The 27,887-nt window shown below is 37.7% G+C and overlaps 1 protein-coding gene across 3 annotated transcripts in view; it reads left to right on the top strand.

Annotated features, from left to right (window-relative positions):
• The window catches only part of LOC137253437 (limbic system-associated membrane protein), a 795,865-nt gene that overhangs the window by 466,615 nt on the left and 301,363 nt on the right, over positions 1-27,887 (top strand). The gene's annotated exons all lie outside the window — the stretch shown is intronic.

Genomic DNA, 27,887 nt, shown 5'->3' with positions numbered 1-27,887 from the left:
TAATTTCTACATATCTAAGCTACCTTCACCACCGGAAGGAGTCACAATCGTTTCCTACGCCGATGACTGCACAATAATGGCCACAGGCCCAGGCCCAAAGATCGATGAGCTATGCAATAAAATAAACGGCTACCTCCCTGATCTCTCCAGTTTTTTCGCCTCGCGAAACCTGGCATTATCACCGACTAAATCTTCCGCGACCTTATTTACAACCTGGACGTCCCAAATGTCGACCATTTTGAATATCCACGTGGATGGCACTACGCTGCCGACTGCCACACACCCCAAAATCTTGGGTGTGACGTTTGACCCGGATCTACATTTTGGTGATCACGCAGCCGCAATTGTTCCGAGAATTCAGAGCCGTAACAAAATCCTCAAATCCCTCGCTGGCAGTACCTGGAGAAAAGATAAAGAAACGTTCATGACTACATACAAAGAAATTAGCCAGCCGATTACGTACTACGCGTCACCCATATGGTCGCCAAGCCTAATAATTACCCACTGGAAGAAGCTACAGGCCCGCCAAATTACTGCTCTCAGAATTGCCACGGGCTGTCTTCTTATGTCCCCCGAACACCATCTGCATAATGAGGGGAGAATACTCCCCATCAGGGAGAGAAATGAGATGCTGACCAAACAGTTCCTGTTGAATACCCAGAAACCTGAGCATCTCAACAGACATCTGATTGATGAGGAAATACGGCACCTGAGAATCCAGCCGTATGAAGCGAAAAAACACAAGCAGGTCCTTGGTGAACTCCATAAACAGGCGTCGGACCTTTATGCCGGGAATTGCCCGGTGAATCCAGTACTTAAAGAAAAGTATCCAAAACTCGCGGAAGGGGAACGCATACTCCCCAGGGAAACGTGTGTCACTCTTGCTCAACTTCGTTCTGGATACTGTACAAGGTTAAACTCTTACCTATCCAGAATCAACCCTGACATACAAAATGTTTGCCCCGCTTGCAATGTGTCCCCTCATGACACCAACCATCTCTTTAATTGTAATGTGGAACCAACGCCTCTAACAGCCCTTTCCTTATGGTCCACCCCTGTTCAAACGGCAAGTTTCCTTGGACTCGCGCTTGAGGATATTGATGACAATTTGTGATCGGTGGCGGCTGTTAGGTGGGGCGAAGCATTGCTACAACAACAACAACAATATCCTGATATGCGGGAAAGACATAAACCTGTAAAACCTCAGAGTAAAAATCAACTAAATGAAGATTATAAGCGGGTTAAGCTTACTCATTAAAATGAATGATGTGGAAAGAATTTAGTTTTCGGGGAACTTATAAATGGATTGATATCTATAAAAAATATAGTCAATGACTATATTAATACTATTCACAGGACCATCAAAATGACTCCAAATGAGGTAAATTCATCGAATGAACACTATTTATTGGACACTGTATATAACAATTTAAAAGTTTTCCATAGACCAAAATTGAAAATTAATGATGAGGTTAGAATAAGTAAATATAAACATGTATTTGAAAAAGGGTATACACCAAATTGGACAACAGAATTTTTTAAAATAAAGTCAGTTAAAAATACAAAACCTACAACATCTATACTTGAAGACTATCAAGGTAATGCTATTAAGGGAGGATTTTACGAATATGAACTTTTGAAAACTAAACTCCCTCATGTATATTTAATTTGAAAAGTTTTGAGACGCCGAAACAATAGAGTTTGTGTTAAATGGTTAGGATTCTCTTCTGAATACAATTCCTGGGTGGATGTTAATGATTTAAATTAATAAAGTCAATAAATAAACAAATAAATAGAAAAGTGTTTTAATAATTATTTCAGTTAAGTATTTATTGATAGCCTATCAACATGTCGATTACATTAACAATAAGTGGTAAATCATCTATACTGATTGCAAATTATTTCCCTCCCATAGAACTCAAACAAGATTATGCCTGTGGGTTAATCAGTTTTGACTCATATCATACAATTCCAAATGTGGACAAAGAAAACAATTTGTTTCACATTGGATCGAAAGTTATTGAGATACCTGTTGGAACATATGAAATGGATGATATAGTTGAGAAAATTACTAAAATCAATTCAAATCAAGGGTATATTGATATAAGCGCTAACCCTAATATTATGAGCTTTAAGGAAGAAGTGAATTTTGATAACGAATGCTGAATTGGTCCATTACTAGGTTTCAGTAGAAGAGTACTGAAGCCGGGGATTGTTCATTACACCGACAATCCAGTGGATATAACAAAAATAAACACGATATCTGCTGAATGTAATATCATCAACGGATCATATATAAATGAAATATCTGTGCATACAATTCATCAGTTTTCGCTTAGAGTTAGTCCAGGATATAAAATATCGGATCACCTGCTAATGTTATATATTTACCGGTTAATGCACGTCAAATAAGCACTCTAGTTCTTAGAGTTGTTGATCAAACTGGTAGCTTGGTTAATGTTCGTGGAGAGAACATATCAATAAGACTGCATTTAAAACCTATCTAAAAATGAAAATTTTTAATAAAAAGCCACGGCATAAAGATTTTTTGAATAGTTTTCAATCAGCCTCAAAAGTATTGGCTACAAAAACAAAAAATCTACACTCTAAAGAAGTAAAATCTCCTGTTCAACATAAAGTATTATGGCAATCGTTGTGTGCGGACGTGTATTTGATTGCTCCGTGTATCTATTTTACAACGCTTAAGTGTATAAGCTGTCATATAGAATTCGTGAGAGAAGATTTTATCTCATGTGATATCTGTGGTCAGAAAGTGCATTTAAAATGTGTTAAATTAAATAACTTTGCCGAAAATCTTTTAAAATCAAACGCTAATCTAATGTTTAAATGTGACAATTGCGTGAATAGTACAATAACAATATGCCTCTCAGATTTTAATTAAGTATGCTCATCATTGGCAGAAATCCAACAAATATTTGTTAGTGCCAATAACAATCATATTTCTATGGCAAAAAGAACGAGAGACAACAACAGCAATGCAATGAAAACGCGTTCTCGCGGTAAGGTCGTTGACTCGCCCAACTGCATTTCGCCTAATATAGGAAATTTTAATAAGTGTAAGAAAACTACACAACCAACTCAAGGTGCTGCTGCTGGCGTCGCTAGTAAATCAAATGGTGATGCTGCTGAGTTATCATCGTGTTTATCTTCTTCTGTTTCGCACACCGAAACAACAGCTAAACTGACCGTCACTGATGCTGAACTTTCACCTGCTAAGTCGGCTAAACGTTTGCCTTCTTATGCTTCGGTTTGTAATCAAGCAAATAATAACATCGATTCAAATGATAATTGTAATCGCCCTCTTGTAAAAAATTCTGCCCTCGCTGGCAACAACAATTTTACGTCGCCTTCGAAAATTGTCGAACCAACTGATGCAAGTGTTGTTATTGTAAACGATAATAACAATCCTAGTTATGTTGAAAATATCAAAACTGCTGATACTCGTACCGAGAACACTATCAACGAAAATGAGGGGCAACCTGCTCGTCAGAAGGTAGCTGTTGCAAAAAATAAAGCTTACGATAAACATGTTCGCATTGTTGGCTCAAATGCGAATTGTGAACTTTGTGTTGCCGCCAAAACTAAGTGGCTGTACATTTCTTCTTTTTCGCCATCAGTCACGGAAAATGATTGTTGAAGACATGAGCGATAACCTTATAGAGTTTGAGGATTAAAATACATTTATATATATAATACATACATATTATCTGAAAAGAAAAATTATAATTATACTGAAATGAATTAATTTCTAATACTTATATTATAAATATTTACCCTTTACTTACCTTTGAAATATTTACCTATATGAAATATTTGCTTAAAATTACTTAACTTTATTCTATACTCACCCTTTTTGGAATACCATGTATATTTACCTGTTTGAAGAACCCTGTAAATAAGAAACATAATTACTGTTTAGCGTACACATATCTATGTATACCCACATACATATGTATGCTCTCAGTAAAAGAAGTAAACGGTCCAGTGGAATGTGCTGGGCCGTTGTAAAGTTAGTTATTCGCCATCAACCTAACTAATCACGCCGCTAAATATAATAACTACGAAAACGTGAAAATTGTTAAATTAAATAATTCAACAAGTAAAAATAAAGTTTATATTTTTTATACGTTTAACCTGAAAGTTATCGCGTTTTTTATTTGATAAAGTGACGTACTACCGCCCCTTAATCCCTCAGTGCACCAACTTCATAGTGCAAAAATTATACATGGTCCTTTGGTACCATACAGTGAACTAGCGACCGAGGAAATAGTGAAAATAATAATTAAATATTAATTACATTGAAAACAATATATTAAAACACTAAAAACCGGTAGACGCGACGCGCTAACATATTAATCTATTACAAAGTGCTGAAAATATAAAAAGAAACAAAATTTTTAAATACTTAAAAAATACATTACAAGTGCTGAAAACATAGAAAGACAAACAAAAGTTTCAAAATACCTGCGATATATGTATACATTATATTAAAAATTATTAGAAATAAAATAAAAATACAAATTAAGTGAGAAATATTAAAGAATACAAATATACAAGTACAGAAAAAGTAAAAGCAACAAAAGTGCATCCAATTTTACTGAGAAAGTGAGTGAGGTGAAGTGAAGAACGCAAACGGTGAAGCTACAGTGGCCAAGTTCTGAAAAAAAGACGGTGAAAATAAAAAAGGAATAAAAACCTAGAAATTATTAAAAAAAAAAAAAAAAACGTGGAGCGCTTGTTGAAAAAAATAAAAATAAAACCAAATTAGACATAATTTACAAAAAAAAAAAAACGATTTTCAAAGTGGTTTGGAAACGCATCCACAAATTTTTTAATTTTTAAACCACGAGCAGTAGACCTGCAAAAGTGGTACCCGGCAGCAAAACCGACGCAACAACAACGAAGCAGTACTGCCGCTAGCGCAACAGCATCAGCGACACCGAGCGACAACAACAACAACAATCCAGCAACAGAAAAATCAGGTGGTAAAAGCAAATATGCCAAAGTAAGTACACCTTGCCCAAAACATATGCATATATAAGTGCAGCGGAATTCCCCTAAGCAAATAATCGCACTCATCCACGGTAAAGTTGACAGGATCTTGGAAAGAATCCGTACAAAACACCGTTTTGCGCAAATCTCTCTCATTTAATAAAATTCCGCTAAGCTCTTCTTATATATACATAGGTATATTGGTAATACTCTCAAATTTGTGATTCTTACATATATCCATATATACTCATACCCATATCACATATTTACTTATATACCAAACCGGCCCTCAACTTATAAAAAACAACTCAAAATACAGTGGGTCAAAAGAACTCAAATCACCCTGAAACTTTTGATACAATTTTAGAACCCCTAAATCAACTTCTTCCTATTGAATTAAATTCACAATGGGCGGCACAGGTGAAGAAAAACCACAATCCCTTCTACCCCAAGCACCAAAGAAAACCAGAGCGAAATCTCAGAGTGACGAAGAGGAAGCAGCAACCTTTAATAAAAAATTCATGTTTGAAGCCACAAGATTAGAGAAATTTTGCGACAAGTGGTGGAACATCGCGGAAACTGACCACTCGGAAGCTGGCCTCAAGACCTATCTGGAGCAACTAAACAAACACATGGCTTTGGTGGACATGGCGAATGAAAACCTTCAGATGAGCAACATTGAAGAGACAATAAGGAAATCGAGTGAGGAAAGATACGACCACATCAACGATTCAGGATTAAATACGAGACTACGGATAAATGAGATCCTCAGTAGTATTAGGCCAGCCCCAGAAGAAGCTAGCAGAACCGATCCGACTCCGCTGGCAACGCTCCCCCCTTCTAATCAACCCAATTATTTAAAGGTACCTGCATGTGACACAGAGGTCTTCTACGGAGGATATGAAGACTGGCCATCCTTTAGGGACATGTTCACTGCAGTGTACATTAGTCACCCCAAACTCTCTCCTGCCCAAAAACTTTACCATTTGAGGCAAAAAACCCGAGGTAAAGCAGCCCTCCTTATTAAAAATTACCCGCTTAATGACCAAAGTTTTGAGCTTGCGTGGAATGCATTAAAGCATCGATATGAAAACCGCAGAATTCTCGTCGACAACCAGCTCAAAACCCTCTTCTGCCTACTCGGTATGAGGTGGTTGAACGCCTAACCACATATAGGCCTAACAAACCAAAGCCTAATCAATCGATCGAGGTCTTCTACTCCTACTAATAACTCGTTCCACTCAAGGAACAAGACACACTCATTGCACACTGACCCAAAAAGGCAGGCTTCGTGCAAATTGTGCAACAGTAATCACTCGCTGATGAATTGTGTCAAATTTAAAGAGCTCTCAGTTCAAGATAGAAACAAATTCGTAAGGGAAAACAGGTATTGCCAGAACTGTTTGGCTTACTCCCACTCAGAAAGATAATGGGGAAGCAGTTTCACTTGCGTTTACTGCCAAAAGCGACACCACTCCCTCCTACACTACTCAGCCAACAACCAAACGCAAAACAGCTCAAAACCGAAGAAAAATCTCGTCACATCTCACGTGACCATCGATGAAGAAAAGCCTTGTACCTCTCAACAAGCGGCATCGATGAACTCTGAGCTAGCTCCTCAAAACAGCACGAAGAACGTACTCTCACACTTCTCTAGTAGTAGAGAGCGAACCTTGCTCCCTACAGCAAACATTCCCGTGTTACACAAAGGAGAAACCTTTAATATTCGTGCTCTTCTGGACCAAGGATCCCAAAAAACTTTTGTAACCTCTAGAATACAAAAGCTACTTGGTCTACCCGTTCAAAAGACCAATTACGAAATATTGGGAATGGGCGGACGGTCAGTCCAGAAAGCAGATAAGGTGTGCTCAATCACCATATGTTCTCCAGATCTCAATATTAAAATCGCAACTAATGCGATCATACTCCCTCAACTGACGCAATTCTTGCCAACGTTTAAAGTCTCTTATATAGACCTCAAAGAGTACTCAACACTCTCTCTAGCAGACCCCAACTGTTTCGCGCCTGCCAAGATAGATATGGTACTAGGTAGCGACATACTCCCTCAAATACTGATTCCGGGCCTCAAAACCAATGTAGCTGGAAGTTTAATAGCCCAGAACACAATCTTCGGGTGGATATTAAGCGGGCCACTTAAGGAACAGATCTCAACATTCTCAACTCAAGTAGTTGAAACGCAAAAGGAGTTCCTCGAAGACCTACTCAAAAGGTTTTGGGAACAAGAAGTAGTGCCATCGGCTTCCTCTCTCAAAGACGATGATCTAATATGCGAAGAGCTCTACAAAAGTACCACAATCCGAAGAAATGATGGCCGCTACGTAGTAAAACTCCCATTTAAAGACTCGTTTCCCAACTCAATATCTTTAGGGTACTCTAGACCCGCTGCTCAGCAACAATACCTCAGCGTAGAACGAAGCATTGAGAAAAAACCAGAGCTTCGAACGACCTACTCCAACGTCTTAGCGGAATACGTAACCCTAGATCATATGGAGCCCACAACCCCTCGGGAAATTATACGTGATGGAAAGTATTTCTCGTTTTACTTACCACATCATGCCGTACTCAAATCCGATAGTAAAACTACTGAAGTCCGAGTAGTTTTCAATGCATCCAAACGATCTCACTCCGGCATCTCACTCAACGACGTGCTTCATACAGGTCCCGTTTTACAAAATGATTTAATGGTCGTTAACTGGTGGTCAACTGGCGACTCTACAAATATGTATTTAACGGAGACATTGAGAAGATGTATCGACAAATATATATCCACAAGGAAGATCAAGACTTCCAACGAATACTCTTTCGTCAATTTCCTCAAGGCCAAGTAGAAGATTTTAAATAAAAAACAGTAACCTTCGGTGTTAACTGTGCTCCCTACTTGGCGATTCGCACCCTGCAGCAGCTCGCAGAAGACTGCAAAGCCGAACTCCCCCTCGCTACCAACGTTCTCCTGCGAGAGACCTACGTGGATGATATTCTCTCAGGCGGACATAACATACAGTCCATTCGCGAAACCATGACTCAGTTGATCGAAGCACTAAAGTCAGCAGGCTTCCCACTCAAAAAAATGACAGCGAACCACCCAGAAATATTGGAATCAATCCCCGAATCTGATCTTCTCGATGCGGACTTTCTAAAATTCCACGACTCAAGCTCCACAAAAACTCTTGGAGTACGCTGGAACGCACTCGAAGACTCCTTCTCTTATTCTTACAACCCCATATCAGACGCACACTCGGCAACCAAGCGATATATTCTCTCGTCCGTCGCGAAACTTTTCGACCCGGCAGGATGGCTATCGCCTATAATGATAGTAGCAAAAACTCTCCTGCAACAGCTCTGGATGGAAGGAACGGATTGGGATGAGCACGTCAAACCCGGTTCACTTCTCAAATGGAAATCCTTTACGGAAGACCTCTCAGCAATTGGAGATATAAAAATTCCACGTTGGGTTCAATTCACCCCCAACGTGGCCACTCAGATACATGGTTTCTCCGACGCCTCTGAAAAGGCATATTGTGCCTGCGTCTATTTAATAGTTCAACACAGCGATAACTCTATATCCTCTCACTTACTCGTAGCAAAAAGTAAAGTTGCACCCCTACAAACAGTGAGCCTTCCCCGATTAGAGCTCTGCGGAGCGTTACTCCTCTCAAAATTAGTAAAGCATATTCGAACTTCGCTTAAACTCACAGAGGGCAACTTGACTCTGTGGACAGACTCCTCCATAGTGCTGGCTTGGCTCGAAAAGCCACCACATACATGGAAAACCTATGTAGCAAACCGCGTATCCCAGATACTCGACAATGTCAGTAACGCAACGTGGCGACATGTACCCAGTGGAGAAAATCCAGCCGATATGGGCACTCGGGGATGTCGACCCCAGGACTTGGTCGACTGTTCACTCTGGTGGAACGGCCCAAGGTGGCTCGTACACTCCATTCCTGACTGGCCGAAAGATAGCCATCATAATGACTCACCCCCAGAACAACGACGGATAGAAGCCCTGCACTCACTGGAAAATCATGACTTTCTGGACCGGTTTTCGTCATTTGCTTGAGCATTGAGAGTCCTCGCTTACATTCGTCGATTTGTCTCGAAGTCCAGGAAACAGCTGATACCCTCCACAATTCATCTCACCCAAGAAGAGATTCGTCATGCAAAGGTGCAGCTCATTGCGAACGCTCAGAAAAACCAGTATGGAAAAGTGATTGCAGACCTCAAAGCCGCAAAGTCTCTCGGAAAAGGAAGTGCGTTGCTCCCGCTCAACCCGGTCTTGGACGAAATGGGACTATTACTCGTAAATGGACGCCTCGCCTATGCAGACATGAGTCACAACGAAAAGCACCCTATAATCATACCCGACAACTCACGGTACTGCGCTCTCCTTTTGGACTTCCTCCATGCAACCTTACTCCATGCCGATGCACAACTTATGATCCGCATGGTCCAACAAGAATATTATATTCCCCGCCTGAAACAAAGGGTGAAAAAATGCATATCTCAGTGCAAGAAATGCACTATCTATAAGCAAAAAATGAAATCTCAAGTGATGGGCGCTCTACCACCAGAGCGCGTAACTTACTCACTGCCCTTTCATACCACTGGAGTAGATTTTGCAGGGCCTTTCCTCGTCAAAACGTCAACTCTCCGACGTGCATCATACGCCAAAGCATACGTCTGCGTTTTCGTATGCTTTTCCACCAAAGCCATACATCTCGAAGTCTGCTCAGACCTCACCACTGAAGCTTTCAAAGCAGCATTCGCCCGTTTTGTGGGCCGTCGAGGCATCCCCTCAAAGATTATGTCCGATAATGGTAAAACATTTGTAGGAGCCCAACGCAGCCTGCAACGCGAGTTTACCACATTTCTCCAGGAAGCTGCCGAAGACATCGTAAGCAAATATGCTCTCCACGGACTCTCGTGGCAGTTTATCCCTCCGTACGCCCCCCACATGGGAGGATTGTGGGAAGCAGCAGTGAGAAGCTTTAAAATTCCCTTAACCAAGGTTGCCGGAAATCAGAAGTTTACCTTTGAGGAGTTCAACACTCTCCTCATTCGCATAGAAGCGGTCCTCAACTCCAGACCGCTTTCACCAATGTTACAAGACCCCGACGACCTAAAAGCTTTAACTCCAGGTCATTTTATACGCGGTGCTCCCCTTCTGTCTATTCCTGAGCCTAACTGTGAGAACCTCTCTTTAGTGAACAAATGACAAAAGCTAAAGGTACTGCATCACCAATTCAGCAAACGCTGGAAAACCGAATACCTTCAGGAACTCCACAAGCGATACAAATGGCAACGCCAAGAAGCCAACATTAAGGAAGGTGACCTCGTCGTCATTAAAGACGATCTCTTACCACCCAACGAATGGCGGTTACGCCGAATCACAAAACTTTATACTGCTCGTGATCAAAGTGTTCGCGTAGTAGATATCCGAACCGAGGGCGGAACTGTCACTCGCAACATAACGAAACTCTGTCTGTTACCCCCCGCCTAATCGTATTCCTCAGTTTTTATAGGACCCCTCATGATACCCGAATGTAATCTCTCCTCATCACACATACCCCCTTCTAATAAGGTTTCGACATTTCTTTCCAGATCCAAGGATTATCGGAAGTGCCGCCTCTGCTGCCGCATTCACTCACTTTGATTTTGCCGCGCTCTTCTGGCTATGACTCCAGACGAGCGCTATGAATCCGCAAAGGCGCACCGTTACTGCATAAATTGTTTAGCCACCTCACATGTAACGGGCGCCTGTGACTCTCCAACAAGTTGTCGTCGCTGCGGGCTAGCACACCATACTCTGCTTCACAGGCCCCCCGCGCTCTATCAAAACGCTCGCCAAATCATGACCGCGAAACAAATCGACCTCCGAGGAATCAGAAACAGCGAACTAGCACGGCAACCAGGCCGAAGTCCACTACTCAGTCCCAGCGCAGTCGTGTAGAGAAGCCGCGCCAACCACGTCGTCCTATCCTCCAAAGGCGCCTTCGCGGCTTATTCAATCAAGTCAAGGAAACGCTGGAGGAGCTGCAGGATCTCATGCAGATCACCTCGCCCCAGGCCCGCCGGCATGTTGAAGACATGAGCGATAACCTTATAGAGTTTGAGGATTAAAATAAATTTATATATATAATACATACATATTATCTGAAAAGAAAAATTATAATTATACTGAAATGAATTAATTTCTAATACTTATATTATAAATATTTACCTTTTACTTACCTTTGAAATATTTACCTATATAAAATATTTGCTTAAAATTACTTACCTTTATTCTATACTCACCCTTTTTGGAATACCATGTATATTTACCTGTTTGAAGAACCCTGTAAATAAGAAACATAATTACTGTTTAGCGTACACATATCTATGTATACCCACATACATATGTATGCTCTCAGTAAAAGAAGTAAACGGTCCAGTGGAATGTGCTGGGCCGTTGTAAAGTTAGTTATTCGCCATCAACCTAACTAATCACGCCGCTAAATATAATAACTACGAAAACGTGAAAATTGTTAAATTAAATAATTCAACAAGTAAAAATAAAGTTTATATTTTTTATACGTTTAACCTGAAAGTTATCGCGTTTTTTATTTGATAAAGTGACGTACTACCGCCCCTTAATCCCTCAGTGCACCAACTTGATAGTGCAAAAATTATACAATGATATAATTGAATATGTTTCCAAACATTCTGTGTTGCTTTAATGCCACAGACTTATTAAGAATTGCACTGCCGTGGAATCACTAAAAGGAATCACCTTTAAACTTGGTGTTCCCGAATCCTGGTTCAACAGTATGCTCAAACCTGAGCTTTGGCCTGCTGGTGTGGCTGTTTGCCCTTTTCGGTTCCGCCAAAAACCGGTTCTTCGGAAATCGTAAACATTGAATCTAACGTGGGTATTCTTAGACCTATTGAGTTAAAATCTAAATATACGCTTTATTATCAAAATGTAAGTGGAATGCGTACGAAATCATCGCAATTATATAGTAATGTCATTTCACATGAATATGATATAATAGCTTTGACGGAGACGTGGCTGACAGAAAATGTTTCATCTAATGAGTTTTTCGATAATTATTATTACGTATATCGTAATGATCGTTGCTCTAACGCCACCGGGCTTGTAAAGAGTGGTGGTGTCCTAATTGTGGTTAGATCTGATCTATGTAGTAGACAAATTGATATTGATTATTATAACGGTGACGTGGAACAAATTTGTATATGCGTTACGTTTACTAGTAATAAAAATATAATTTTTTTATTGTCCTATATTCCACCATGTAGTGACATTGCTATGTATAAGAAGCATATGGATAATTTAAGTCGAGTTGTCAATAATGCTAATCCGTCTGATGAAATTATATATTTAGGCGATTGGTCTAATGATTGTAATACTTTACCTTCAAATATTAAATCCGATATCGATATGCTAGTTGTTAGCACCTTATTTTCATACGGTCTGAAACAATATAGCTCTCATCCAAATAAGTATGGTAGGTTCTTAGATCTACTTTTTGGATCTGCTGGTTTAAAAATATCATGCCTTGAGTGTCCATTTCCAATTTTGGAAAATAGTTTTCACCATAGTGCTTTCGCTATAAATTTTGATTTTTATGATTTTTATAAAAAACCTGCCGAATCAAAGCCGTCCCGTTTCTGGTCGGTTATTAACTCCAAAAGAAAAACCAATGGCTTTCCAACGACTATGGAGTATGATGGCGAAGAGTCCAGTAATCCACAGGATGCCTGCAACTTTTTTGCTAAATCATTCCAAAAAGTTTATTCAAAGTTTACCTCTTCACCTTATCTTATATTTCACTCTGGGTACCAATGCCAAATTTCTTATTTAGTTGTTGCCGTAGATGATGTTCTTCTGTCAATTTCAAAATTGACAAGTAGTGCAAAATCAGATACTGAGGGGTTTTCTCCGATATTTTTCAAAATATGCGCAAACTCCATTGCAGAACCCTTAGCTCATCTCTTTCAAAATTGCTTGAACAGCGGAATTTTTTTGGACTCGTGGAAATTATGCTCCATAAATCCTATATTTAAGTCTGGTAACCGCAATGACATTTACAACTACAGACCGATTGTTAACAGAGTACTCTGGCAAAAATATTCGACCACGTACTTCAACGTAAATTGTTCGATTAATAGGCAAGGCTATAGTGGAGTGTCAGCATGAATTTTTCCCAGATAGGTCTACTTCCACAAATTTAGCTTTATAGAACTCTGAGCAACTTGACGTCATATACACTGACTTCTCGAAAGCATTCGACAAGGTTGATCATACTATCCTAGCACGCAAGTTAGCCAAGTATGGAATCAATGGAAACTTGTTGAAATTCTTCACGAGTTTTCTATCGAACAGAAAGCTCTATGTGGCAATTGGAGCCGGCAAGTCATCTCTGTATATAAACGCCTGGTCAGGTATTCCGCAGGGTACCCATTGTGGCCCTCTATTATTCTTAATTTTCATAAATGATTTGCCCCAGCATTTCAAATTCGCAAAGTGTTTGATGTTTGCGGACGATGTCAAACTATTTCTGACGATCCGTAATAGCTCTGACTGCACTAACTTGCAATCTGATCTGGACTCTTTTGCCGGTTGGTGCGCAGACAATAATTTATTTTTAAATACAAACAAATGCTGCGTTGTGTCTTATTCCAAAAAGACAACTGCGACATATTTTAACTACAAACTAAATGCTATATCTCTTAATCGTTGTCAAGAGATTAAAGATTTGGGTGTAATTTTTGACTCCAAACTCTCTTTTTCCAGTCATATTGACTTCATTGTTCCAAAGTCCTTTGCAATGGTTGGGTTCATTAGACGAAACACCAGTGACTTAAAGGACCGTATGACGTTGAAGGCACTTTATATTCCCTGGGCCAGAAGTCGCCTTAAATATTGTTTAATAATGTGGAATCCTTTTTATGAATCTTACTCCTATAAAATTGAAAGAGTTCAAAAATTTTTTACAAAAATTGCTTTACGGATGCTTCACTGGCCAGACGGTCTTCCATCGTATACCAGCAGGCGCAAATTGCTTGGTCTTGAGGCTTTGCACGACAGAAGAACTTGTATCTCACTAATGCTTGCCTATAACGTAATAAACTTGAGCATAAATTGCTCCGATTTATCTAATTTGTTCATTCCATATATTCCACTGCGTGAACTTCGGCATAATAGATTATTCATCGAAATAACTCATAAAACGAATTATGCTATGAATGAACCTATAACTAGGACTATACATCTAGCAATTCGATTCAGTAGTGTTCTTAATTTTAATAACAGCTTATATAAGTTTAAGCTTGAATTGTTTTTTTTTTTAAACTAGTCTGTAAGAAAGCATGTACTTTTAGACTGAATGAATTAAATAAATTAAATTAAAAAAATTAAAAAATTAAAATTGATTTAACCACCGCGAATAAGGAGTTCCTAATAAGTCTAGGATTTAGTTTAAAAAATGAGTGATATAATAAACGTTTTGTCCAAACCCATATTTGATAATAGAATAATAAAAAAGGATTACCATAGCTACACACCATATCTGCAATCGTTTCAAAACAATGATGAAATTCGGATCGCTATACAAAATCAAGACCTATATGTGCTGCCTAGTGAGAGTACTTTATACATTGAGGGATTCATATTGTAACGATTTTCTTGCAAATCTTCTTATTTGCAACCCTCTGCTAAGTTCGAATCACTAAACTGTTGAATAAATAACTCCAATATTGAATAATAGAAAAATGACCTTTATTAAAGTACCTCACAATATACTCAAACTTTGCAACGAATAGCTTGCTTAATAACCAAACTGATTGATAGCTCAAATGAAACTCTACTATCAAACTAATACTGCTATTGCTCGCTAGATAGCGTCTGAATCGAAACTTGCCCATAGCGCCTCTACCACTGATGCTTTTATACTCTGTGATTTCTTCGTGGCATCTTCTAGGCGCTTCCAGAATTTTACTTAGTTATAAATTTCTCAGCTATAACTACAGATGTATAATTTCTTATTTGAGTAACAATGCACAATTTATTGCCCTCTCTTGTGACAACTCAGATAAGATATATGCATGTATTTGTGCATTGTTTCTCCGCTGCTCGTATACGTACATATGTGTGGACGCAATTATTGATTCGTTTATGTAGTAGATACATAATGATTGATCCATGGATGTGTATGATATCACTGTTTAGCATCGGCTTAGAGTTGGCAGCACCCCTTAGTTTTGCTAATATTCGTAACACTGCCCTCCACCTAAGTCTGATCGTCCCGATCAGACAAATCTCCCGATCTAAACGCCGCTAGCATCTTCAAATGTACCACTCTCCTAATCCGTGGTTTTCCAGTGGTTTGTATGCGGTGGATGGTATCACTGATCTTCTTCACAACTTTGTACGGGCCTTCCCAACTGCACCGAAATTTGGCTGGAACACCTTTCCGCCGGTGGGGGTTGTATAGCAGTACCAAATCTCCCTCCCCGAAACCTTCCGAATTATTTTCATTGTCGTACCTGTATTTCATCTTACTACTCATTATCCTGGATCGTTCCCTCGCACTCTGTTGCTTGGCCAATGAAGAACTACTTCGCAGAGCTTGATCTTGACGGATTGACTTTGCATCATCAGTATCGTCTTGACGTTTTACAACAGTAGTGCGCGCTGGCTTGAAACCACTCTTGCATTCTTTCTGGAAAATTCTTTCAGTCGCTTTAGTGCATCCATTAGGGTTTGTCCATGCCAGTGTTTTTCTCGCAGGTACTTTTGATTTCGCTTTATTTGGCCCATTCGATCCATCAACCTTTGCTCGATCTACTTTCCTTGACTTTCGTAGTCTCTGTCGAATCTCCTCCACCAGCACTCGCTTACTGCTGAACCCTTTTTCCAAACTGAAGTTAAGTGGCACATCTTGGTTCTCATAACGCATATCTCTTCTCTGCATATCGATCTTGATGTCATGGTCAACCAAGAAATCCACTCCCGCCACAACAAATTTGTGTAGAACCATGACCTTCCCAATCAATACTTCACATATCACTTCTCCTTGGACTTGGTTATACTCGCCAGTGACCGTACGCAACTTTGCTCCAAGTAACGGTTTTACTCTCCTGTTGACCAAGTCAGATCGGATCAAGGAATGAGATGCGCCCGTATCTACAGTCAGTACACGTTCTTTGCCATCCACATTCCCTCTGACGTTAAGACTGCTCGATTTTCTACCAATTTGCGACACAGATATCACAGGGCATTCAATAGCTGGATCTAGCTCTCTACCTCTTACTCGCTCTTGCTCATCTCCTCCAGCTTTGCGTTTACGGCCACCCACATTGTTGGAACTATTAAGACCAAGATCGCAATGACGTGCTATGTGACCGGACTTCCCGCATTTGAAGCATTTGATAACTTTTTCACTCGGCTTTTGCGATCCTTTCAGTGCCTCCAATATTGCGTGTACCCAGAGTGGGCCTTTCTACTTCCACACGGTGTGCTTTGAAAACTGGCTTACACAGAAGCGACGCTGTTTCCTGAATCAGTGCATGCGATACCGTTTCAGCAAATGTTAGTTTTGGATTCGCATATGTAGCCTGCTTCGTTTCCACATCTCGTATGCCATTTATGAAACCCTGGATTTTTACCCTTTCAGTGTATTCCACGGGTGCGTCCGCATTCGCTAAATGTGCTAGCTTTTCAATATCCGACGCAAACTCTTGCAATGTTTCACCAGGCCTCTGGAAGCGGTTCAGCAACTCCATTTGGTATATCTGTCTCCTATGCTCAGTTCCGTATTGTCTCTCTAGAGCGCCCATCAATGCTTCATAACACTTCCGTTCGCCCTCTGGAATGGTTTGTAAAATCTCAGCTGCAAGCCCTTTCAACGCCATGAATAGTGCAGCAACTTTACCTTCCGTATTCCAGTTGTTCACTGCTGCGGTTTTCTCAAACTGTAGCTTGAAGACCTGGAAAGGAACAGAACCGTCAAAGGATGGTGTTTTTACCTGTGGATTACTCGCTGAAACTGCTGAGCGATTTAGTTGCAACTCCTGTATACGATCTTTTAAAGCATCTATCTTGGCCTCCATTTTATCGACCACTGAACCCTTCTTGAAACTGCGTTAGTTTCTCTTCCATATGCGATTCTAGTTGTGCGGAGGTCTGCGATGATATCTGTGCTGAAATTTGTGTCGACATTACTGATATACGTGCCTCTTGTGGTTCAATTTTAGATGTTATTTCTGACGACATTTCTGAGATACGTGTCTCCTGTGATTCAATCTTCGCTGTTATAGGGTTCTCCTGCGATTCTAGTTGTGATGCCATATATGTCTTCTGTTCTTCCATCTTGGATGTCAAACGTGTCTCCTGCGATTCCAGCTGAGATGCCACTCTCGATGTTTGAGCAGTTATTGCAGCCAATATCATGTTCAAGTCTGTGCTCGTAACTGTCTGCGATGTTTCGTTTTTCTCTTCAATTTTTGTTGTTGTCTCGTCGACATCAAGATGAAAGATACTCTTTCACGTTAATTCCTTCTGCTTCCATTACCTCTCGTAGTCGTGCCTGAAGTTCGAGTTTAATGCCGGCTGTATTCAATCCACGGTTCTCCAACTCCTTCTTCAGTTGCTGGATCTTCAATTCACTGAACTTTGTCATGTCCTTGTTGTCCTCTGGAATTTATTCAACAATTCCTCTTCTGGCACCAATTGTAACGATTTACTTGCAAATCTTCTTATTTGCAACCCTCTGCTAATTTCGAATCACTAAACTGTTGAATAAATAACTCCAATATTGAATAATGGAAAAATGGCCTTTATTAAAGTACTTCACAATACACTCAAACTTTGCAACGAATAGCTTGCTTAATAACCAAACTGATTGATAGCTGAAATGAAAATCTACTATCAAAACAATACTGCTATTGCTCGCTAGATAGCGTCTGAATCGAAACTTGCCCATAGCGCCTCTACCGCTGATGCTTTTATACTCTGTGATTTCTTCGTGGCATCTTCTAGGCGCTTCCAGAATTTTACTTAGTTATAAATTTCTTAGCTACAACTATAGATGTATAATTTCTCATTTGAGTAATACTTGCACAAATTATTACCCTCTCTTGTGACAACTCAGATAAGATTTATGCATGTGTTTGTGCATTGTTTCTCCGCTGCTCGTATACGTACATATGTGTAGACGCAATTATTTATTCGTTTATGTAGTAGATACATAATGATTGATCTATGGATGGGCATGATATCACTGTTTAGCATCGGCTTAGAGATGGCAGCACCCCTTAGTTTTGCTAATATTCGTAAAAATATCAAATAGTAATTCGCAAGTTTCAAAAACTGTGCAGCTGCTTAATAATTGTATGGCGTATTTATTCGAGGAGATTCGATATGAAATTAATGGAATAGAAATTGGTCGCACTAGAAAGTTGGGTATTGCAACAGCAATGAAAAAATTTCACAAGGCCATATCTGCTAACACCGCTGCTTATTGTATACCAGTGAGCTGCAATTATTCATGTTTTAAGGTTATTAGTGGACTAACCAAAAAATTAGTATTAGTGCGTACACAAACAAAGAATATCAAGCACTTTTATCCACTAAAACACATTTACATAGTCATTCTTCGTAAAATGAATAACCGCTCATAAGCCATGAGCAGTTCAGTACTCAATTGTCTTATTGAGCAAGAAAGTCAACTGTGTTATACGAAAACACTAATATAAATCAGTATGACTAACAGTACAATAAAATGAATATAGTCATATCAGTCTTCTGACGCTAGCAACACAAAGATGTACACGAAACTAAACTGAATACAGCGCAAAAGAAAAACCGATAATAAACGAAGTATATGTACAGTGTATTACACACGAAACCAACATGATACTGAGTTAAAGCGACTATGATTTCATCTTATACTCAACAATGTCGTATATGTATTGGACATACATATGTGTTGCGGGGCACTCGTATGTATTTTCTATTTTATGTGCTAGTCACGCATAGTATTTGTACTTGACTAAGTACACATTTAGACACAATTTTTTGGCTCATGACTAAGTGCACTAATTTTATTAGTACTCAAAGCAGACCTCTGTTGTATCCTCATCCATGATAAAATGTATGAATATATTCCATTTACACATGTTGTCGAAAAGATTATTTAGAAAAATAGTGGTAATTTTATGAAACTACACACACACACAAGTATATTACGCATTGCTAACCACGCCAAAATATGGAGAAAAATATAAATAAAAAAATTTTAAATTTTAAATAAAAATTGTTTTTTTTTTATATGAATTAATCGGCGATTGCCCGTATCGCTTTAAATATATGAACATTTATTTCAAGCAATTTCTTAATTTTATAATTTATTTAATAATTTGGGAAAATTTTAAACAACCTGATATCAGGATGGACAAGGCGACAGCTGTGTCGATTATACCTTGTAAATTTCTTCAAAGCCTTTTCTCCCGGGAGTGGGAGTCGAACCCGCACTCCTACGATAGTTGGAATTGTTACAAAGGCATTCTCAGCTACGTCATGCCTTAGTTGTTGTAAAGTTTTTCCCAATTGCCTGCTTTCGCATATATTATCTTCCATACATCACATACTTCGTATTTAGTTATGTGTTGAAGTTATGCATGTTTGTAAGGCGGTTTCATAGAGATTTACAAGGTATAATCGAAACAGCTTTCGCCTTGTCCATCCTGATTTCAGGTTGTTTAAATATTTCCCAATTTATTAAATAAATTATAAAATAAAAAAATTGCTTGAAATAAATGTTCATACATTTAAAGCAATACGGGCAATCCCCGATTAATTCATATAAAGAGACAACATTTGGTTAATTCGTTGTAGTTCTATAAATAGAACAAAAAGAGCAATAAAACCAAATTTCTATGAAACCGCCTTAAAAACATGCATAACTTCAAAACACTTCATATTGTTCTCTCGCCGCGTACGGACGTGTTTTTAATCGCTCTCATATTTTCACGTATTCTTATATTTTCTTTTACTTTAAATTGCCAAAATGGACGAATTTTGGGGAAAGTGTAATAAACAATTTTCCAGAACTGGTGACAATAGTCTAGTGCCGTGTAATGGGTTCTGCAAGAGGATTTTCCACAGAGCCGGTAGTGAGGGTATATCGGACTATGAAGTAAAGCTAATCAAGGCTAACCCGCATTTGCTTTACTTGTGTGAAAAGTGTGTGAACATGCCGGGCAAGCTATCTAATATTTTGAACGCTGTCTAAAAAATTCGAAGATTTAAAAAATCATATAATGGACTTTTCGAAGTCATCCAACAACAACTTAAATGTTGCTGAGTCATATGGTTGTCCGAATGTCAGAAATAGTGCGCTATTTATTTCTGCTCTCCCCATGGAATCCAATAACAACAACTTAATACAAAGCAACCTAATGGATTTTCCCGCTACCCCGCTTGGCACGGAGTTCTCTAATTCCCCTATCGGTAATCTGAGAGCTAATGCTTCATCACCTGCACCTACTACTACTCTTACATCTATTCCTGCTGCTATTATTACTCAGCCGCAAACATCGAAAATACTCTCTACTAGTTCTACTACAAAAACAACTTCTACTTCGCCTGCATCTACATCTACATCTAAAAACGTCTCATCTTCTAAAGCCTCTCATTCGTCTAAAACTACGTCTACATCTGGAAATACATCAACATCAATTAGTTCCAATTCTACATCTAAAACTAAATCTACTGCATCCACATCTAAATCAACTAAAGCTAACAATCATAAAAATAATTCGAATGGGCCTTCTGATAATTCCAATAAGTCTGATGCTGAAATGGTTGTCAACAATGTGACAAATACTAGTGCAGTGTCGCGCTCTGCTGGCACTGTATCGTATGCAGATGCTACAGCTAGCGTAGTTAATGCAAATGTACCATCTGATGATGTTTCTGACAGACAGCGAAAGAGTGCATCAAAAGAAATTACGCAAAAATCGCGTGTTGTTAGTGGTAGCAATGACAATGCTGAGTTAGATGTATTTGTGCGGTATAAATGGATTCATTTGTCCTCATTTAAGCCATCGGTCACTGAGGAGAGTATTGTTAAATACATCTCTGATCACTTTGGCATTGCTGCTTCTAATGTCGCTTGTTTTAAGTTAGAGAAAGAGAGATATCGACATTAACAATCCAAAAATATTTTATTCCTTCGTCAACTCCAAAAGAAAAATTAAAGGGTTTCCTTCTGTAATGAAGTATAACGATCGGATTTCTAGTATTGACTCCGAGATTGCAAATATGTTTGCTGACTTTTTAAAATCTAATTACTCGACTATCCCTGACTCCCCTCCGGTGGATTATCAATACATGTTACCTTCGCTTAACTTAGTAGGTATCCCATATAAGCCATCTGGAAAGTCTAAAAATTTCCTACTCCAGTGGACCTGATGAAATACCATTTATTGTGCTCAGAACTTGCGCTCGATTTCTTTTTCAACCCCTTACCTGCTTATTTAATGCCTCTTTGAGGCAAGGGATATTCCCTAAGAAGTGGAAGGAGTCGTTTATAATACCACTTTATAAAAGTGGGAGTAGATCTTGTGTCACAAACTATAGAGGAATAGCCAAACTTTGTGCTATTCCAAAACTATTTGAATCAGTTGTCACAAATCAACTGGATTTTGCAGTATCTTCGGCAGTGGACCTGTCACAACATGGCTTTTGCAGGGGTAAGTCCATTGTGTCTAACTTGCTGGAGTTCACAACCCTCGTATCCAATAACTTAAGTGCGAACTGCGAAGTTGATGTCATTTACACTGATTTCAGTAAGGCGTTTGATAAAGTTTCCCATTCCTTACTCCTACTTACACTGGATCGATTGGGTTTTCCATCACGGCTTCTCTCTTGGGTCTCTACGTACTTGCTAGGTAGAACACCGTTGTGTTTAACAATTGCTTGTCTGAATTCATCAATGTATCTTCTGGAGTTCCACAGGGCAGTCACCTTGGTCCAGTGTTGTTTCTGCTCTTCATTAACGACCTCCCAAATGTTTTGAAGCGCTGCATACCGCTGATGTACGCTGACGATGTCAAACTGGTTATGCCCATTCGCTCACGTGAAGATAGGGCACTTCTTCAATTGGATCTGAATAACCTGGTTGAGTGGTGTGACGTGAACGTCATATCACTAAATTTACCGAAGTGCAAGTTTATGTGTTTTACGAGGAAATCTTTTAAAACGTATCAGTACATGATAGGCGATTATATCATTAAGCAAGTCACAAATTTTACTGATCTTGGCGTTATAATGGACCCTAAACTGGACTTCAAATTACATATCGAATCGTGTGTGAATAGGGCTAGAGGCACTTTGGCTTTCGTAAAAAGGTGGTCAATGGAATTCAATGACCCTTATGTCACTAAAACTCTTTTTTTTATCGTTAGTAAGACCTATATTGGAATATGCTTCCATTATCTGGAACCCGCGTTATCAGGTTCATAGCGAAAAATTAGAATCGGTCCAGAAGCAATTTTTGCTCTTTGCTTTAAATTATTTGCCCTGGGATCCATCAAGGAACCTACCGCCCTATTGCAGCCGGTTAAAACTGTTGCAGCTGCCTTCACTACAGAGCCGTAGGGAGATGCTTGGCGTTTTATTTATGGTAAAACTATTAAGGGGGATGATAAACAGTCCATTTCTGCTTGGCGAGGTGATGTTTAATGTCCCTTTTAGGCCCTATCGGTATTTCCAACCGCTATATTTAAATACATGTACATCGAATTTTCAAATGCATGAACCTCTTCGTTGTCTGTGTCAAGATTTCAATAATCACTGTAATAATATTGATACTTGCGACACACTTTACAGTATAAAAAAATATATACTCACTGCCTTGAACTCATAACTGTTTCAAAATCACATGTAAAACTAAATCTGTTACCTGCTCCAGTTACTTTGGGCGGGTGGCTTGGAATCACGCCCTTTCCAACTGTTGAAGACATGAGTCAAATATACATATCTGTGGAATTTTGACAAAACAACTTATCTCAAGATAGGAAATATTTTAGATATTAATTGCATGTAATTTTGTCAATTGGTATGCATATTTTGGTCTTACTGGTTTATTTATATGATGTTTAGTTAGAAAGTTACAGTATCCGAAAAATCAACTTAACTCATTTTTTTTCTAAACTGCGTCGGTGAAAACAACTTTTCTCAGTTAAGTCGAAAAATTCGAAAAACTTCAAATAATTGTAATCATTGTAGTTTTTCTATAACAACTTATTTCGATTTAAGGCGGCCATGAAAATAAAAATCATATTTCACAAAGCACCCTTTTTCCAAATAAATTGTTATGTCAAATTACAATTAATTTTTTTGGCAACTTATATTGAAATAGTTTGTTTTGTGAAATTAGTATCGGGGTAATTTTGAAAAAACAAGACATCTTATTTTGAAATACGTGCTTTTGTAAAAGTGAAAAGAGTGTTCAATATATTTTTTATCTATAAATAAGTGCTTTTGCCAAATGCTGTATTGAAAAAATTTCAAAAATAAGTGATTTCGGTTACAATAAAACCATTAAAACTAAATATGCAAAGGGGACGCCAGATGGCAGATATGGCTAGGAAATTGTCTAAAAATACAAATCTAGTTAATTTATCAGAAACAAAGTGTGTCAAAGCCATATTTTGCTTGATGATGGATTAGTGTTAGAGCCTAAATTCATATAACGTGCAACAAAAAAATACGAAAAACAGTGAAAGTGATACAGAAAGTCCAGAATCTTGTGACAATGAAGATATTTTTTATGACACAGATTTTCTTTACTCGGATTATATACCATCTACTCTGTCGAATTTGAGTTCTACTTCGGAGAATATCGAAGACAGATCAGTAGTCCCAAGTTATAGTACTAATTGGGATCTACCCGAAGAAAATGATTCTCCCCCAAGAATGAAGGAAATGAAAAAACTTAATAAGCAAAACAAAAATTTGGGTAAAGAGTACTATACTAATAAAAATAAAAAAATGCCGGCTAAACAAATTGAAAGGTTAAAAAAATGCCGCAGGAAATGTCACTTAAAACTAAACTTTGACCAGCAGAAAACCCTTTTTAAAAATTATTGGAGTTTGGGGGACTACACTATACGCCGACAATTTGTATCAAGTTTAATTGAAGTTGAGGCGAAAAATTCTGAAACTTTTCGAAAATCAGCAAATCCTCGCGATCGCAAATATAACTATTTGTATCACTTTGAGATCAGTTCCGCAAGACATCGGGTATGTAAAATGTGTTTCTTAAAAATATTTGGGGAAACCGAACAAGTGATCAAAAGAGTAAACAAATACAAAGTTCAGCTGGAGTGTGGTGGACTTATTAAGGGAGATCGCCGCGGAAAACACACTCCATCACACAAACTCTCAATTGAAAATCATAATGAAGTTTTGGAGCACATAAGCAGCATACCAAAATATCAAAGTCATTATAGCCGTAGACACACCAACATGTTGTACTTCCAAAGTGATCTCAATATTTCGAAGTTATACAATCTGTATGCGGAATAATTTGATGATCCAGTTTCAAAATCGAAATATTGTGAAAATTTTCGTTCTTTGAATATCCAACTCAAAAAGCCGCAGCTTGATTTGTGCAACACTTGCGAGAAGTTTATGTTGCAAATACAAAATTCTTTGGACGCCGAAGAAAAATCTAGTCTTAAGTCACTATAAAAAGAGCATCACGACCAAGCAGACTTTGCCTAAAGCTGTAAGAAAGCCGATAAACAACTTTCTGTAGCCGACAAAACTGTCATGATATTTTCAATGGATTTACAACAATGTTTGCCGACTCCACGTATAAATGCATCGGTGTTTTTTTACAAGCGTCCGTTATAGACATATATTTTCACAATGCATGAGGGATCTACAAAGAAAGCCCATTGTTTCATTTGGAATGAGACAATCGCAAAGAGGGAATCAAATGATATAGGGTCGTGTATTTTTAAATGCGTTTCAAAGGTACCTCCGATGGTCAAACACATTATTTTATATAGTGACTTATGCCCTGGGCAAAATCGCAATGCCAATATCTGTGCAATGTTCCAAATTGTTTTAAAAAGCACAACTATTGAAACTATTGACCACAAATTTCTTGTAGTTGATCACACCCATATGGAATGTGACACAGTACATGCCCAAATCGAAAAAAAGAAAAAAATTCTTCAGGATCTATCCAACATCCACATGATTGGGCAAACCTTATCGCAGCTGCGAACAAAAAGTATATCATTCACGAACTAAAACAAAACGACTTCTTTGATTTTTCCGGCTTGTTAAAAAATAACTCTAATTGGAAAACAACAAATAGCTCAGGTACACACATACATTATTTTATCAAAGTCTGAGTGAAAAATCATTTTAGGTCTGCAGGCGTTTCGAGAAGACCCTATCTCATTATATTATCATAAGTTATAGTAGAAAATATTTTCCCTGGTTTCACAAGTTGTCAAAAATGGATTTAAAAAATGGAATAAGCAGCACACTGCAAAAATTTCTTTTGGAAATAGTCATAAAGAGAAGTTTTCAAACCCGGAGGCAGCATTTTAATCTTTTGATGATATGTATAAATATATAATTCATTTATTCACTTTTAAATTATGTTTTCCCACAGGCGAGAAATTCGAATAGAAAAATATACGCTGTTTGCGGTATAAAAAGTCTACACAAGACGTATTGCATTATAAGAATTCCGTTGACTGTAATGAAAGATTCAAGGAGTTAAATATTAATCAAAGACGACGAAAAAGTTTGGATTTTTCGTTAAATAATTGCTACGCAGGACCCCTGGCTATTTCTTCCAGCAAGAAGAAAGACTGGTTGGATGTGTTACCTTTTATAAACACAGAGTTCCACTGTTACTACAAAAATTTAAAAGTTGAAGGCGATTGCGAAGTGGAAGTAGACTCAGATATTGATGAAATCGAAGAAAATGAATAACGAGATTTTGATAATTATAATAAAATTTAATATTTTAAATAAATGCATATGTAACTATTCATAAAAGTTATTGGATTTCCATAAAAATATACTATGTGTTTTTTACGTTTCACCTTATTTCACACTTGTTTGCTTGGCTAAGTCTTACAAAACAACCTATTTTGAAATAGGTGGAAATTTTTATCTATTTTATGTAGAAAATAGTTTTGACAAAACAACTTAATTGAAATAAGTATAAGTTTTACATAAAAAAATTTTGACAAAACAACATATATAATTTTAAAGGCATTTTAAAGAAAAGTACTGCATTAAAAATTAAGAAATACATTTTAAAATGCGGGGCAAATTTCCTTTTATTATATCCGCTGTATACTTTGCATTAAATATCTTTCAGTTTTATTCAAATCACATATTTAGCTCTACTGAAAAGTTGTCAGATTTGAAATAAGTTGTTTTGTCAAAATTCCACAGATATGCATACACGTACAATATTAATATATATAATCCTTACATCTTAATACTTACCTTAAATTTGTAATATATACCTACCCTTTTTAATTATATATAGACATTTCAGAAATACTTACCCTTATTTGAAATACTTACCATTCAGAAATATTTACATTGTATAAAATCACATACTCATACTCATACTCATATTTTACATTCACCCTGTATCGATTTAGTAAGCTACCGTTTGCCTAAAATATGCAGATTTAAGAAATGCATACATATTTTCCTATTTACCTATTTATACACTTACCGTTTTTCTCTCTCCTTAAGTTAAAAAGTAAGCGGTCCAACTGAATGCATTGGACCGCTTTTAAGTTAGTTATTCGCCATCAGCCTAACTATATTCACGCCTCTAAAATTAAATGAACTAAATTCGCGAAAGTGTAAATTGTTAAATTGTTAAAATAAATTCTGAAATAATTCCTAATAAAATATATATTCATATGTTTAAAACGAAAGTTGTCGCGGTTTGATTTCTTTCGCAGTGAAGTGCTTTCCCCCTAACTCCCTCAGTGCGCATACCCCCCAATAGTGCAAATTTATACATGGTCCTTTTGGAGCCATAAAAGTGAGCTAGTGACCTACAAAATACTCAAAATTTAAATAAACTTAATATTAAAAACAAATCGGTTTTCGCGACGCGCTATCAACAAAAAATTGTGCAAAATAAATTTAAAACAAATATAAACCTCAAAAGACAAAAAAGTGCAGTGCAAAACATTTACAAGTACGCTAAATTTCTAAAAAAATTTAATTATATTATTTAATTATCACTAGCAGTATACCTGCGCCCCAAAGTGAAGAATATATGTACATACGTACACATAGTACACCACAAAAAGTGCACAGTAGGCAGTACCCAAAAAATTGTTTTTTTTTTTTAAATAAATCACTTGTTATAAAAAAGGATATAAAATACAAGAAATTTGGTGAAAAAAGAAAATAAGAGCTAAAAAGAAAAAGAAACACCTAAGAGTCTATATAAAATTATGCAAGAATACAATGGGGTGCTTGAAAAGTAAAAACCTGAAAACTAAAGTTTATAAAAAATATAAAAAGCGAACAAAAATAAACAGTTTAGTTAAAGAAATAAATATCTTAAGTGCAATAAGAGGTGTGCATACAAACATACATATACATATTCGTAAAAGCCGAAAAGAAAATTTAAATTAAGCTAAAAAATACTGTGAGAATATAACAGATATAATAAAGTGCCATTAAGAAAAAAAAAGTATTTGTGAAAAAAATCACTTACCTCAAGAAAGTGTCACTTACCTGAAAAAGAAAATCACTTACCTCAAGAAAGTGTCACTTA

The sequence above is a fragment of the Eurosta solidaginis genome, chromosome 5 (genome assembly GCF_040869045.1).
Source record: "Eurosta solidaginis isolate ZX-2024a chromosome 5, ASM4086904v1, whole genome shotgun sequence".
Classification (NCBI taxonomy): domain Eukaryota; kingdom Metazoa; phylum Arthropoda; class Insecta; order Diptera; family Tephritidae; genus Eurosta; species Eurosta solidaginis.
Note: the sequence above shows the minus strand (reverse complement) of the source record. Positions and strands in the feature narration are given on the sequence as shown.